This window comes from Phaethon aethereus (assembly GCF_964289735.1).
Source record: "Phaethon aethereus genome assembly, chromosome: 2".
NCBI lineage: Eukaryota > Metazoa > Chordata > Aves > Phaethontiformes > Phaethontidae > Phaethon > Phaethon aethereus.
The window spans coordinates 63619841-63636780 of NC_138582.1; the positions used below are offsets into that span (position 1 = coordinate 63619841).

General features: G+C 37.4%; 1 protein-coding gene across 1 annotated transcript in view; it reads left to right on the plus strand.

Moving 5' to 3' along the window:
* DOK6 (docking protein 6) overlaps positions 1–16940 on the plus strand; it is a gene marked incomplete at its 3' end in the record, with an annotated part of 266062 nt that overhangs the window by 174847 nt on the left and 74275 nt on the right. The window lies entirely within an intron of this gene.

Consider the following 16940-nt stretch of genomic DNA (forward strand, 5'->3'; position numbering starts at 1 on the left):
GTTCCCCCTGTTCTTTCAGATAGTGTTAATTCATTGTTCTCACAAAGGAACAAACTTACTTATAAAATACCTATTGGCTTCTTTTTGTTTAACTTTACTAAGATGTAGCTTGTCCGCAGGATGAGGGTACCCGGTAACAACTTGGCTTCAAAAAGAGGTCAATAGATTCGTTTTGGCCTTTACTGTCAGTCGCAGATGTATAGCAGTTCCAGAAGTAATTCTGTGTTCTGGATATAGTAACAGTGTGAGAGCAGAAACTCTAGTGTGGAAATTTCCATGGTGGTTGTTTTTTCAGTAGCTGTACTCTGGCTTTTTATTAGCAAGTTGGATGCCATTACCAATGGAGCTTTATATATGCGTATATTATATATACATATTTTGAAACATACTTATGTATGTGATCTCAGTGCACTCAGGACTGTGTTGGATTACCTGAGTAACTGTGGAGGTTACTGACTTTTAATTTTTTTTTTTTCTATTGCTGTAGTTTTTTACAAATTCTGTTTGCAAGAAGCAATCGATAATCATTAAGGTAATGAATTTTTAATCCATTAACTTAATTAACTAATTAATAATTTCATTAATTATGTTATTAATCAGAAAAACAAATTTTTCTCTTCTGTAAAAAACTATAGGTAAACAAAACCAAGACAAATATATTGAAAGTAAATTAATGAGGAATTTGCATTCATTTGCTTTTTGTATTAATCTTTTTTTTAATTTTATGTCCATACAAACCAGAAACTACCTAAGATATTTTGGTTTGAACTTTTAAAACATGCTAAAAAACTCTCATATAGGTTCTTCACCACTTCTCAACAGCTGCATCCTTAATGAAATCCATTACTTTCTGTGAACATTTGCTGCTAAGACAAATACACACACCCATAATATGTTTAAAGACACGTATAAAATAACATAGAATGTGTTCTTCCCAAAATGTGTATATAACAAAATAGGAAGACCTGAAAGAACTATCAAACTGACCATTCATGAGTAATTCCTTTAATTTTTTAGATAGTTATGGTATATGTTAATTGAATACAAATCCATGTGATAATTTCAGGTTTTGTTTTCACGAAATATTCTGCTAAGGAGAAACCAAGTCTAATAATTGAAAACCTTGTCACAGCCCTTCTAGCATTATCTTATATTATGCACCCCTCAAGTCTTTTACTGCAACTAAGTGTCCTCTCACTCTAATTTAAATTAACTAAAGAACTGTCAAAATATTGTCACATAAGGGAGATGGAGAGCACTTTACACATGGTGCCTTCATTCTGGAAAAGTCAGGCTATTTCTGAGGTGTGCTTGACTGGTCCCACAGGTTCCTTTAATCTTCTGCTTGTTGATAAGGTACTGAAGGAAGGTTTGTCCCTTAGCCCCTGTTAGAGGAAATGCTATTAGCTACTGTGTCCCTCCTAATAGTACTTCTCTGCTATCACAGTAAGTTATTACTATTATTGCACTATTAATAATGCTGTACTCTGTGGTTTGTGATTTATATCTGCTGTGAGTAGTCATTTGTCACATGTTTTCTAAAAAGCTTCTGTCTTATTAGAAAGAAGGGAGGGAGAGGCAGCACCTAATGGAATCCCTCAATCTCAACAGCTCCAAACATCATCTGATCTTTCTGACTTTTTGGAATAAAACTCAGTACAGTGCTATAATTCACCGAGATGCTTCATCTACTTGGTTATCCCATCAGGGGCTGAAAAGTCAAATATAACATTGCACTCGCGTGGCTTGCTTGAACCAGTGCAAAAAAACAGACTTTCACATTAAAAAAAAAAAAAATTTTAATTCTCTGTACAACTTGGAAAATATGCATCCTTTAAAATTATACTGTAAATGATCTCTGCTACACTTTTTGAAAACAACATTTTGGGATGAATGACAGGAGAGATTTTATTCTCCTGAAATATATGTTACAGATGAAATTTCATGAAGTTCACTATAAAAATAAATAAAAATTATGATCACTTATTGCAAAACTACATTTATTAATTTGCAGTATTTAAAAGCTCAAAATATTGAAACTGTCTGACTGTAAGTATCATTTACTGTCAAGAATAGGATTGAAGGGCAGAAAACTTGATAGTCTAGGTGATGATTCAGTGGAAAACCCTGACGTTATTTCAGATGATGACTGAGGGTGTCAAACCTTTATTTAATGAAAGAACAGGTTGGATCATCTATATTTCTGGTGACTTACTTAGATAAAAGTACTGTCACTGCCACCAGAGAATAAAGAGTGACAGCAGCAGTGCAAATCAACACTGGTCTGGGGAGGACAATCAGTGTGTTAAAGCTGTTTTGCACACACGTTGGACACAAGTGGACCAGCTTACTGGGACTAAAATAAACTCAAGGGATTGATGAAAATCATAGAATCATAGAACTATGGAATAGCTTGGGTTGGAAGGGACATTTAAAGGTCATTCTGTCCAACCCCTCTGCAATGAGAAGGGATGTCTTCAACGAGAGCAGGTTGCTCAGAGCCCTGTGCAACCTGACCTTGAATGTTTTCATGGATGGGGCAACCTGTTATGGTGTTTCACCATTCTCATTGTGAAAAATTTCCCCCTTACATCTAGTTTAAATCACCCTCTTTTAGCTTAAAACCATTACCCCTTGTCCTATCGCCCTGCTAAAAAGTCTGTCCCCATCTTTCTTAGAAACCCCCTTTAAGTACTGAAAAGCTGCAATCAGGTCTCCCCAGAGCCTTCTCTTCTCCAGGCTCAGCAAAACCAACTCTCTCAGCCTGTCCTCATAGGAGAGGTGTTCCATCCCTCTCATAATTTTTGTGTCCCTCCTCTGGACCTGCTCCAAAAGGTCCATGTCTTTCCCATGCTGAGGCTCCAGAGCTGGATGCAGCACTCCAGGTTGGCCTTGTGAGCTGCAAGAGCACATTGCTGGCTCATGTCCAGCTTTTCATCCACCAGTACCCCAAAATCCTTCTTGGCAAGGCTGCTCTCAATCACTTCATCCCCCAGCCTGTACTGGTACCTGGGTACCAGGTGCAGGACCCTGCACTTGGCCTTGTTGAACCTCATGAAGTTCAGATGGGCCCATTCTTCAAGCTCATCCAGGTCCCTCTGGATGACATCCCATCCCTCAGGCATGTCAACCGCACCACTCAGCTTGGTGTCTTCTGTAAACTTGCTGAGGGTGCACTCGATCCCACTGTCTATGTCACTGATGAAGATATTAAAGAGTACTGGTCCCAGTACGGAGCCCTGCGGGATGCCACTCATCACTGATCTCTCTCTGGACATTGAGCTATTGACCACTACCCTCTGGATGCGACCATCCAACCAATTCCTCATCCACCAAATAGTCCACCCATCAAATCCATATTTCTCCAATGTAGAGAGAAGGATGTTTTGGGACCATGCCAAAGGCCTTACAGAGGTCCAGGTAGATGACATTGGTAGCTCTTCTCTTGTCCACTGTGGTCACTCCATTTTATAAGGCCACTAGGTTGGTCAGGCAGGAGGACTTGCCCTTGGTGAAGCCATGCTGGCTGTCTTGAATCACCTCCCTGTCCTCCATGTGCCTTCACATAGCTTTTAGGAGGATCTGTTCCATGATCTTCCAAGGCAGAGAGGTGAGGCTGACAGGTCAGTAGTTCCCAGGGTCCTCCTTGCTACCCTTTTTAAACATGGGTGCAGTGTTTCCCTTTTCCAACCAGGGACTCCACCTGACTGCTGGGACTTTTGAAATATCATGGAGAGTGGAGGAGGGAGGGAAGGGTTGGGGGGCAGGGTGGATGGGCAGAATGGGCTAAGTACATGGAATAGAAGGAGATAGGAATATGGTGATGAAATACATGGGCTGGTAAGACAGAAATAGATAGGCAGGCACTTCTGAGTAAAAGCAAAAAGTAGCTGGTTTTCTGATGGAACACTGTAGCAGCTTTTGGAATATGTGTAGCATTTTAGAAACAACATCTAATCAGAAAGGGTGGAAGATCTGAGCAAAAGGTAGCAAGAAGAGGTTGGCCAGTGTAAGTGCTTGTCATTGGCAGATGTTGACAACACCATCTCATTTCACAGGTACTTTGCCTTTTTGTGGGATGCTTCTTTAAGCCCTGTGGGGCCAATTTCCCAGAGAGAAAAAAAAAGAAAGGAGAGTATGATTAGCTCTCAGACTTAGAAGCATAGATGAAATGGAGGGCAGCCAAGAAAAAAATGTTCAGTGCATGTGGAAATAGTGTCAAATATCTGGTAAAAAGGACCATCAGAGAAATTAGAGCAGAAATAGTAATACACAGAAATAGAAACGTATATTCACATTTATCTTGAGACTAATATTCTGTCTATATGAAGGTTACCTATGATACAAATGTTCCAGAGTGAGAAAATGGGGAAATAATTCAAAAGAATTTTAAAATGTTACCTAGGATGTTCAAAATCATTTTAATGGTGTACATCAAATAGCCACAAACTTGCCCAAGCTATTATGTGTAAATGTCCAGAGAAGGCATGGTCACCTTTTGCTGCATGAGAAACATGAATATTCATTATATATCATTCTGCACATAAGGGATTTTTACCTTTTGTCTCTGCCACCTATAGTGCTTCCTTTTTGGATAGCTATATAAAAATGTTTTGTGAAGCCAGTAGGTACTGCCTATAGTTTATGGATTTTTTAAACCTGGCATTCAGAATCATGGACAGAAGGGATGGACAAATTCCAGTGTTCAGAGCACTTCCATGACTGTTACAAATAATTAAAATATTACTAAGGCAGTGTAGAACAGTAGAAACATGAACTTTGAAACATTGAACTAGACAAGTAAGCTCCGGTGTACATGTAGCATTAGTGTTTTTTCACAGAAAAGGACGATTGCTTTTTTCATTTTATTTTCTAATAATGCCCCAAGTCCCCTTGGAAGAGAGGAAGCATGCTCTCCTTAAAAATTTTACACATTAGAGAAGACACATTTCATGCTTTTAGGTTCCACTGTCCCAAATTTATTTTGCAGTCTTTGTTTTTCCCCTCTTCTGGCGGACTTGTCAAGGTGCTTTTCTTGTCAATTAGTAGCATCTTGTGCTATGCCAAAAACTGGTCTGAGAGAATATTTGCCCAGCATAGATGATGGCATATATACACAATGGCCACAGTTCTTGCCATTCTTAAATCTTTTTGTTTTAAGCAAAATCCTCACTAAAGAGAACATAAAACATGTCTTGGCCACCAGGTGTTGGCCAAGAAGGCCAACAGCGTCCTGGCCTGTATCAGAAATAGTGTGGCCAGCAGGAGTAGGGAAGTGATTGTGCCCCTGTACTCGGCACTGGTGAGGCCGCACCTCGAATCCTGTGTTCAGTTTTGGGCCCCTCACTACAAGAAGGATGTTGAGGTGCTGGAGCGTGTCCAGAGAAGGGCAAAGAAGCTGGTGAGGTGTCTGGAGCACAAATCTTATAAGGAGCAGCTGAGAGAACTGGGGTTGTTTAGTCTGGAGAAGAGGAGGCTGAGGGGAGACCTTATCGCTCTCTACAACTACCTGAAAGGGGGTTGTGGCGACGAGGGTGTTGGTCTCTTCTCCCAAGTAACTAGTGATAGGACAAGAGGAAATGGCCTCAAGTTGCACCAGGGGAGGTTTAGATTGGAAAAAAAAATTTCTTCACTGAGAGGGTGGTCAGGCATTGGAACAGGCTGCCCAGGGAGGTGGTGGAGTCGCCATCTCTGGAAGTGTTCAAAAAACGTGTGGATGTGGCGCTTCAGGACATGGTTTAGGGAACATGGTGGTGCTGGATTAATGGTTGGACTTGATGATCTTGAAGGTCTTTTCCAACCTAGTGATTCTGTGATTCTGTGATTTATCCAGTACAGCATCAGTAGTTTCACACAGGACTCTTAGCAGATATTCAACTAAGAGAACCTAATCAGCGTAACTGATTGCTCTTGATTGGAAATGGAAATACACATTTATCAGAACATCAGAAAATAGCTAGCTGTTGCATCCCATGAAATTTTAGAAAGAAGATATTATATGAGATATGAGGTACTCTAAGAAAATATTTGGGGAGCCCAAGTATGTAACTATAAACTATAAATACTGCTTTCTGCTTATTTTTCATCCTTTTGTATGCTTTTCCTGTCCTTTTTCTGTATGTTTTTATATATGTGAATCTTTGTGATGATTTTCTTTTGCAGGACTCTCTTTTTTTGTTTCTTTGTTTTTACACTTCCTTTATCCATTTGTACCCTACCTGTGTACTTGAAAGGAGTGTCTTCTTTTATGTAATAAAATTTTACAAAAAAATATTTTGAGGGTTCTCAAGCCCTTATCAAGTTGATACTTACCTGAACACAAACTAAAGCAATTGATTTTAGCTATCAGGCTAATGAGAAATCCTTAGACAGTTTTCCCACTGCTGGAAGCACTAACATAAGGATATCATATACACAATCAAAGTTGGAGTCAGAGATGCCAGGTGAATGCAGTGCAAGTTGTTTGATCCATAACAGAATTGCTGCTGTTTGCAATTGAGAGAACAGGGAAAATCTCTCTGCTTGAATTCTGTCTGGGTTATATCACACAGGAAAAGTTAAAGCAAGCGGGAGGGAAGTCATGTTTCCTCTCTAAATTAAACACCACATGTAGAAAACTGGTGGAAGTTCAATGAATGTTTTGTATGTGTGGTGGGGGCTGTACCTTTTCTATAATTATTTTTTTATGTTATGTTATTATTGCACATCCAGTTTACAACCAAAGGCATTATTTGACCCCTTGTGTCTGTATGCATGTCTAGTTAAAGTTCAGACCAGAATTGTGGCCTTCAGCTAAGACCTTCAACTCTTACTGTCAGCTCCTGAGAAATATAGCTTTATTTTGAACACATCCCTGCCTTGTCTCATCCCTGGTGCTTTTGTCTGTCCAGAGGGTTGCTGCTGTGGCAGGCTGCTCCCAAACTGGAGTTGACAACCTGCCAGTTTTGAGATTAATGTTGATGAGTCCTTGGATATCATTAGCATATGTTAATTACTCATTAGTGTATGTACATAGCATGGTGAGTGTCTCTGAACCAACCCTGTGCGCCCATAATATTTGCATATGACTTTATGAAAATTCCTCTGTGGCCACAATGGTCAAAGCAGTAGCTCTCACACATTGAAAATGGAGAGAGTGACATTGAAAGAAAACAGAAGTGCTTAGGTCCCTATCACAATATCATAATGTACTGAAGCTTTCAGAGAGTGCAGACTATAAATGGTCTAAGTGGCCAAAACCATTATTGATGGTGCATTTAAAAGGGGAAGGGAGGTGGCAAACAAACACTCGAAATGCTTTATTTTCAAGTAGTCAAAACTGAAAAACCTCAACACAGAGTGCTCAGTGTGTTCTCTTCAGCATTTCTTCACACTTCATTTGTCCCACTTTCAAATGAGAGAATGCAACGTTAATTTTCCATAAACTGGGAAAACAGATGTTTTGAACACACATTATAATTAAGTGTGACTAATTACCATTTTTTTCCTGGTTCTATGGTTTTGAACCTGGCTCTATATTAATTCCTTAATAATTTTTACCTCTATTGTCTTGATATTATTCAACCATCAAAAATGTTAATTGTGCTAGTTCGTTCCTGTTCAGCCATCCAGAAATTTTCCCTCTTCTCCTTAAATGGATATATTCCTATACTTTGATCAAAATGCAGGAAATATCTGTTTCCTATGCTTGCTATCAAAATAAAAATGAGAGCAATGGCACAAACACAATATCTGTCTGCATCATGGTAGGTGCAATGTGCTTCCAATTGCATTCAGTGCATAGATGAGAGTTTGTTGAGGCATTATAGGACAAATCCTCTTGTAGATCATTTCAGATGTGTTCCTATGTTAAATTTTTAACATCGTATTTGTTGGTATGTGCAGATGCAAAACTGGTTTTTATTAATTCTTTTTAGCTTAACTTTTAGGTTGAGAATGATCAGTTACTCCAAATATTGTTGGCACCTCTACAATAGTGTCCAGTGTCATAACTTCTGAGTGCCTAAATTTCCTCAAAGATGAAGTGTACAATTATACATATGCAAATTAGTTCCTTGGCTGTTACTATGGTAACATCCATTAACTGGCGGATGCCTCCTTCTTACAAAACTCGTTACTTTTTGAGAGAGGATCAAGTAAGTTCAGAATTGTGTCACATCATGTTCAGAATTAATTCAGATTCTAGTGACTATCATCTAGGAGGATTTCCATCCACAACACCCTGGGCAAGGACTAGTCCCAAACATAATAGTAACTTTAGGGTTCAAAAAAAAAAAAAAAAAAAAAAAAAGAAGAAAATAAGGATCCTGGGCCACTGAGCTTTATTGCTGCTGATGTAGCAAATGGTGATGTGCTGCTATGGGGCTTCTGTATTATTACACTATCATTTATTTCAACCAGTAATGGCCTTATTTGGGTTTTATACCTAACATTTTTGCATTTGTCAAAGTCAACAGTATCTACGTAGATGAATTCTGCTTCACCTGTGTTCTGCTACTACAGACAGTGAGAAGAACTGAGTAATAGTGTTATAGGATGTGTTTGTTTTCATTGGGTAATGATAGCTCATAGCAGGGTGGCAGAAGTCCTATAGCAAATATCTGTATTTGAATATGATCCCAGCTTCCAGGACTTGAATCCCTCTCATTCAAAGAACTTACATCCCTCTCATTTAAAATTGAGATGAAATATAGTAGCCAAACCATGATGAGTGAAACGGTTTAATGAAAAAATTTAGCTGTTTGTAGTTTTTACAATCTCTTTATTTTTCTCAGGCCAATGTTTTTCATTGGTCTGTTTGTTGTACAGCCAACCGTAACTACTGCTTCTGTGCTAAAATGATAATAGTAATGTATAACTTCTTCGTTTATCTTTCATGGAGCTGCTGAAAATAGATACTCGTCCAAGACACTGTTAAATATTATTTCATCATTATCAACAAGACCTGAGCTTTACAAACCAACAAAACTAATTATCTAACAGCATTTTCATGTTTGTTCTATTACTTAAACTGTCAAAAATGTAAATCTCTTGTGTATTTAAGAACACATCAACAATTGGTTTTATTATCCTCTGTTTTTGGTAAATTCCCCTTTTGTGTAAGATATGTGTTTGGTTTTTTTTAAAAAGAAAATATTAAGGGGTCAAAAGTCTCCATGAAGTGGGTTGTTTTGCATATGCATATGCATATGCCTTATTTACCTACACTGATTTCTTAAATAATACGAACTGAATATGGACACAAAAGGGTAATTTGCATGTGCAGCCTAGAATCTTTCTTACTTAGAGGTGATAAAGCTCAAACAGCACAATTGATCTTCCCCATCAAAATGTCTAGGTCATGTTTTATGGAACTAGTCTATAAGCAGGAAGAGACAAAAAGTGTAGTTATAGTCATAGTAAAGTATTTGGGATTCAACTTCCTAGACTCCAGAATATCGCTTCTCCTATTGACTATAGTTTATTTTCTAGGGTCTAGGAAATAAGAGCCTCTGCATAGCATGTTTACCATTATGTATGGTTATATTTCACAACTACATGTCAATCTCCACGTTCTACCTTTTATGCGTACTTCCAATAAAGTAATCTTTTCTGCTTTTTATACTGTAACTAGCACTGAGAATGAGTTACTGTCTAACTCTTCAGCACTAGCTACATTTATTCTGATATATCAAAGTAATTAATATAAATAAGAACATTTTAATGATAATAGAAAGGAAAACTTAATAGTAAGCAAATAAAAGTGGTCTGAAACAAGTCCGAGACAGAATCCTCCTTCTTATCAAAACGAAACCTTGGAAAAAAAAACTAAAGTACAATTTTTTTCCACTGTGTCTTATGATAGTCAGGGATAAACCCAGTGGAAATGAATTAGAGAATTACAGTGTTAGTCAACAGTCGTTGAGAAAGTCCAGACAAAGACACAGCCTGCTTTCTGCACTTCCATTAAGCAAAAAGTGGAAAGCATCTGACATGCAGGAATGGGTTAGTGTCTCTGAAGTTTTAGCGGTATGATATATGCCACTATCCTAAATGTACTATCATGGAGGGCAGCACAGAGACAGCAATTGTAGAGGCAGCACAGGCAATGATAAAATATCCCAAGAGGTATAATTACCACTAGTACTGTACAGAAATCTCTCACATCTGACAAAACAAATAAAAACACGTTTTCATGACAAAATTTTTGTTTATATTAATTATATTATATTATATTATATTATATTATATTATATTATATTATATTATATTATATTATATTATATTTTTATTTATTTATTTATTATATAAACCATTTAAATGGTGGTTTGGTTTAGGCAGAAAAAAAAATAATCTCATCATGAAAAACCACTAGTCATACAAAAATATCTCCCTTTTAGAGGGAAAATTTGTAGAGTAATGCATCTCTGTTCAGAAAGACTAGCAGCATACTCAACAGACTAGCACACAAGATTTTTGTTACTGCGACTGCGTATAATATCTTAAAAAGATGTGCAACTATCACTTGGAAAGTATTAAGGTCATCTAGGAAATATTGGAGAAGGTCTGCTGGATTCCCCTCAGTGATGGAACCCCAGTTGCCTGGGAGCAAATCATCACTCATTTCCACTCCATCTCTGAGCATTTTCCTTCTCAGAATTGCAAAATGTTTCCATAGATGATCTTATTAGGAAAGCTGCTTTGATGGCATGAGGAATTCTTTAGTTCTTTTAGTTGAAAACGCTGAGGATGAGTCAAGAAATACAAGATCTGACCTTGAACAAATTTTCAGGGCTAAGATCCATGATCAAGTTACTGAGCCATATCAGAGGTGTGGTAATACTCCATGTACCCTGTATTAACTCAGGCCAAGTTCAAGGAGAATCCACATGAAAGTGAGCCAATTTAAGATTAAACACTGCTAACTATATCTCATAAGCATTGCAAGAACAGTGGAAAGTTACCCGCCTCAGCTGATGTGCAACAACATGACAATAAATGTTATGGAGGAATGTCTATAGCCAGCAATTAGTAGATATCATGCATAATTACTTTTTCTTGTTGTATATTCTTGCCAGTAAATAACTATCATTAAGGGGGGTAATCAGATGCCCCATACATCAGATAATTTCATTATTTGCTTCTCAGATCATAAAATTGCCAGGATATCCATTTGACACTTTGGATAAAACTCTGAAATGCTGACGGCAAAGCATGGCCATCTAACTCGTTACTCATGTAGGGTACGAGTAACAGGCAACACGCAGAAGATTTAGAGAGTCTGTGTCTGCTTGTTCTGGATGTTGCCCTTTATATTGTTGCTGTGCTTTGTGTTGACGATCTTTGTTTCCCTTTCTCAGATTTTTCATAGGACATTTTCCCTGCTTTCACAGACCTTGTCCCAACATTAGGTCTTTCTAACTATGTCTACTGTCAAACTTATATACCTGAATTAATTGCACTTTGTGCACATTTCCCATTAATTGTCTTCTCTCCTAGGTGCTATACATATCCTATTAATATAGTTATCTTTTTTCTTATTGATTCCCCCACCAAATGTATCCCTTCTGTGCCTGCTTTATTGTAAGATAAGATTCTTATCAACATTTTCATATTTCTTCCTCTGTTTTTCTGTCCTTTCAGTGTAGAAGAATTTGACTTACAATTTCATAAAAATGTACATATTTTATTTTAAAGTTGTTTTGATAAGTATTCCTAGGTATAAATTGAGCTTTTTATCTAAATGTGCCCCAGACACAAAGAGTTTATTTGCTCTCCTTGCTTTTTTTCATTATCTCAGAAAAGAACAACTTTGGGAGAAAGCAAGCTAGCATGTGTTGAAGGCTGGAATGAGCAAAAAATTTGGACCCTCAGGCGAGCTTTACATTAATTTTATAGTGAGGTCTACTGGTTAGCTAGCCTGTCTTTAGTGTATGCTGTGTGTAACATGCTTGCACACAAAGAACAAACAGGATTTCTGTCAAAATGCCTTAGCTCAAGTGGAGATAATGACAAACATGGAAAGAACAAAAGTGAGATATCCACAAGAGAGGTCGTGTTCGTGTGTCTCCACTGATAACCTAATTACACTGGAGGCAAAATTGCCAGTTTCCAACACTATTTAGAAAATCAAAGCTGTAGCAACACAAGAAATAAGTGTCTCAGTTCAGAGTTAAATATTGCACACCAATTAGCTGTTTCCCAACTGACAGCTACAGCTTCAAGGCTTTAAAGAAAGGCCGTCTTTTATTTACTACCCGTCTTGTGACAGTAACAAGTCTGCTCGCATGTGTGATGTTCGACCACCTTCTTCAGCACACAGGAAATAAGCACTTGCTAACTTCATTTCTGGGCCTTGAAGTGCCTGAGGAAACAGCTTCACTGCTTAAAGGAAGTAATTTTTCACACATATGGTGCGGACTATGCAACAGCTGTTAGATCCAGTTTGCTTCTGGTAACATTTACCACTCTGATTACTGGACAATACCTATTCATGATCTGTTCTCATTTAAAAATTTAAAGTCCATGTTTGGTGAAAGAACTAAAAATGCTAAACTAGGGTAGTAGTTACTTATTATGTATTAGTTATTAATAGCTATAGTTATTAAAAGTGGGGGTTTTTACATATTTTTTCAGTGCCTATTTGAGGATGTTTATTTAGTTATTTGTATGTAGTTTTACATACTTTTGAGTAATGAATTTACAAATCAGTCATTGTTTCATTAATGCTAAATTATTTGTGGGTAAAAATAAATCATTCTAATCCATTAAAAATTAGATTTAGATAAATGAAGAACCAAAATTTTTCATTACAGTTGTCACTTATGCTTTATTTTAAAAGAAGGACTTATAGCAAATAATGTTTCTCAGCATCTCAGTTTTCAGACAACCTTCATTATTGTGAAAATACATTTTATCCTTAACCAAAATAGTGAAATGAAGCTGAGATGTCAAATCCTTGTCCTCTCATGCAGTTGCTGAATATTGCACTGCTTATGAAACTTTATAAATATTTCAACCATGACATGAGAGCATGAACGTCTATTTGGGAAAAAGTACCATTTGTAAATGGTGGTGAAGTCAACAGAGTTTCCTTTTTGAAGGAAATTCTACAAGTTTAATATACAGTATTGATTTTGCTCTAAAAGACTGAAGTTACTGTAGTGAACAGAGGCAGTGGGAAACCATTGTGTGAATTTGGGAAATGTTGCAAAAAAATCTTGCAATACTGGTGGAAAAATCTCCTTGGCTTGAACAGAAGCCCTACCTCTGAGTAAAAGCAAGAACTTCCACTATATATCTCTCAATCCAGTTTGTCTTTGACCACAGGCTTAGGTCTCACCTTCTCGCTATTCCTTTCCCTGGCTCTTGAGTCACATCTACTAACAATGATGGTTGTGAAAAGCTGTGGCAATATTTTAAGAACTAAAAGAATTTACGATGATTTGCAACACTGTTTATCTACTGGTTTTGTTATGTGCCCAGTTATATCACTCTCTAATAATACAGAAAAAAATGCACTTTCCTATTTCAGTCAAAGCATTTAATGCATTTTATTGCATTGAATCCTTAAATATCCTAAAGTATAGGTTAATGATATCCCTATTTTAAAGTTGGAAAACACAGAAATAGAGAAGCTAGCATCAGCGTTTTTCAAGCATCTGCAGACTGTTAAGTTTCTCATAAAAAAATTAAAATAAACAAAATCACTGAAATTTTTTGACAGTGAAGGTCACACTGAGTTAGTTGGACTGCAGTGCATAGCTGTGGTGGTATCAGGAAAAGAAGCAGCCCACACCTTTCTTCTCTTTTCTTTAAAGTGATTCTAGGAAATGCAAAAGTCATGAAGATATTACTAAAAGTACATAAAATTATCAACAAGTTTTTGTTTATTAAGTATCAAAAATGCAGAAAGCTATTTTGCAGAAAAGCAAAAAGTAATAATTATGACAAGTTTTGATCTATTCTTTGGAAAAGGTAATTTTCATTATAAAAAGCTGGTAGAAAATATAGGTTTTTCTAAGTTTTTGAGAAAAGTTGTCAGCAGCAATTATTTTTTAAAATATAATCATAGTAACCAAATAAGGATGCAACTAAACAGCCATGTGTGCTTTGAACGTAGAAAAATTTGAATTTACCCACAGTTATTTCACTTTCAGTTGTAATAAAGCAACGCATTAGCAAGGCTAAACCTGAAACTGTAGCTTTAAATGGACACCTATCTGGCATGTAGTAGAGGCTGTAGAGAAAACAGTTTATTTGTGCTGCTGACTGTGTTTTGACTGCAAATAGAACAAGAAGTGTGCTTCAGCTCATGGGCTTGTCCATTCCCGTTGGCCAGATAAGTAAAAATCCTCTTTTTTTTTGGCTAAACTCTTGAGCTTAAGAGAGCACACTTACCCCTTTCCCTGTCTCCGTCTTCATCATGCTTAGGAGTGCTTCTAACTAACCCTAAACCATGCCGCTGCTCTTGGTGTTGGGGAGAGGGAGAGGGAGAGGGAGAGGGAGAGGGAGAGGGAGAGGGAGAGGGAGAGGGAAAGGGAAAGGGAAAGGGAAAGGGAAAGGGAAAGGGAGAGGGAAAGGGAAAGGGAAAGGGAAAGGGAAAGGGAAAGGGAAAGGGAAAGGGAAAGGGAAAGGGAAAGGGAAAGGAGAGGGGAGGGGGAAGAAGGCCTAAACTCAGATTTTCACCTGAGTAAAGCAATACTATCTTGAGGAGCTGAACAGGAACACTTCACTGTGGCAAAGTGGTTCACCTCCTTGGGAGACAGATTACTAATAACAAGTTGAGATGGAAGAAAGTAAGTTTTATTCTAACAATATTTGCTTTTACAGAACTCAGATGTCCCAGGTACTGGTTGCTTCATTCTCTGGGCCTTTTAAGTCCTGTTAAACTTCAAAGGGAGTTAGGGGTATTCAGCACTTAAAAAAAAGATGCCCATAATACTCTTCCACCTCCAGTTTTGAGCCGCTGTGCACGTCATCCATTGTTAGCCAGGGAAGCCCACGACCAGGAGTTGGGGGCTGGTTGCAATCAACGTCTTTCCAGCATTGACATGACACGTCTGCCACCGTCACCCATTGCGGTTGGGAAGCAGGGACCCGCGGTGCTGCCCTGTGCAGTGGCTGAGCTGCTGGGGCAGTGCCGCATCCCATGGCCACTGCCTGGGGCTCACGCGGGCAACGCAGACCCTGACCCGATGGGCAGCGGCGGTGGCGAGGTTTTGCTCAGTCAAAACAAGCGGCTTAAATTCTGAAACTTAATCATGCCCCGTTGCCTGTTTCCTTGTTTTTATCCCTGTAGGATTTTTCATCCTCTGAAACCAACGAAACGATCATATTTTGCTTCAGTTGCTGAAACCTCGTCATTTTTTCCAGACTTTCCATTTCACGCTGTTTGAATTTTATTAAGCTCTCTTTACACAAAAGCAGAGTACCAGCTATACGATGCCCTGAGGGATCTGAAAGGCTGTTGCTATAATGTCGCAAAACTCTGGAGATGTTTTATTTCTACCAGAAGCTCTTTGGAGAATTGTGGCTAAGGATATAAAATATCTTAAATGTTTACAGCAGGGATCTTGAACTCTGTTGGAATTTAATACAAAATCTTTTCTTTTTTAATCTATTAATTGGCACACCACATTAATACTGGTCAAATACCTGTCTACAAAGTGGGTTGTATTTTCTTTACATCTTGGGATGGGGAAGACTATTTTTATTCCAGAATTATGGATAATATCCATAGGGCTAATATTGTCAATCATCTATTCTTCAGACTATGACTTTCTTTTCAACATCTCACTTGAACACTACTGAGTATTTTAATCAGATATTTTCCAGAAGCACCTCTATTTTATCTGTTTCTGCCTCCAGCGCTTTCTGTGATTCCCAAACACAGGCATACATAAGTTCTTTATGGGAGGCTCATGAAAGCATGTCTTCTCCAGTGTACAGGCAAAGATTTTCTAAGTGTGAATAAGGTTTTATTTTCACTGGTCAGCCTTGAAATCAAAAGCAACTGCTGAACCCTCAGTAGTCCCTTGTATGGCACAACAGTCCTGTTCAGATGAGTTTTGAAATAAAATTATGTAGGAAACTGTATTCTAATTTGACAAAAAGGTAAGTCTAATGAAAAAAAAAATCTGTTTTCAAAAAGCTGTAATATAATAGTGTGTGTGCGTGCATGCATGTAATATAGCAGGAGACATATTGAAACGATTATTTGATTAAAACAATATATATCTATATGTTCATTTGATGGGAAAATATTTTGTAAAATTCAATGTATGAATAACCATACAGAATCTGGCATGCAAACTCTAAAGATATTGATATTTAAAAACCTGTTAGAATATTAGACTATTCAGGACACATTTTTCTAAAATTCTTTGTAATTCTGTATGCCTTGGGCTTTCTGGGACCATGCTGAAGGTGCTGGAATATTAAAAAAATTAGATGCCTTTAAAAATAATATAAAAACCCAAAACACTAAAAAAATCTGATATTTTAAAGCAAATTTAAATCTTTCTATTGTTGAAGGATGTTATGCATCAGTGACTCAAGTAAAAAATTTTTTATCACAAAAAATGAAAATTTTTACAGGAAGTGTCAGAACAAATAAAAAAGATTTTTAAATTCCATTTCTAAATTTGCAAGAACTCTATAAAAATACAGAAGTCGGACACTGATAATATAATGGAACTACTAATATAAATGTCAAATTGCACCGTTGTCTAATGCCATCTATATCCTCAAAGTAACAGTCAATCAACCATTGTGTTGTCTACTCACATTTTCTATATTTCCCAGCCCTGTTTGTTGTTGCATTTACCATGGACCACTTTTCTTTCTCAGAATGTCACAGCAGATCACAGATAAGGATAAGAGCAGTTGCGCTCTCAAAAGAAGAAAGTAAATTTTATTTCTGGTGGTTTTTTTCGCTATTTAATCTTCTTATACTGCAG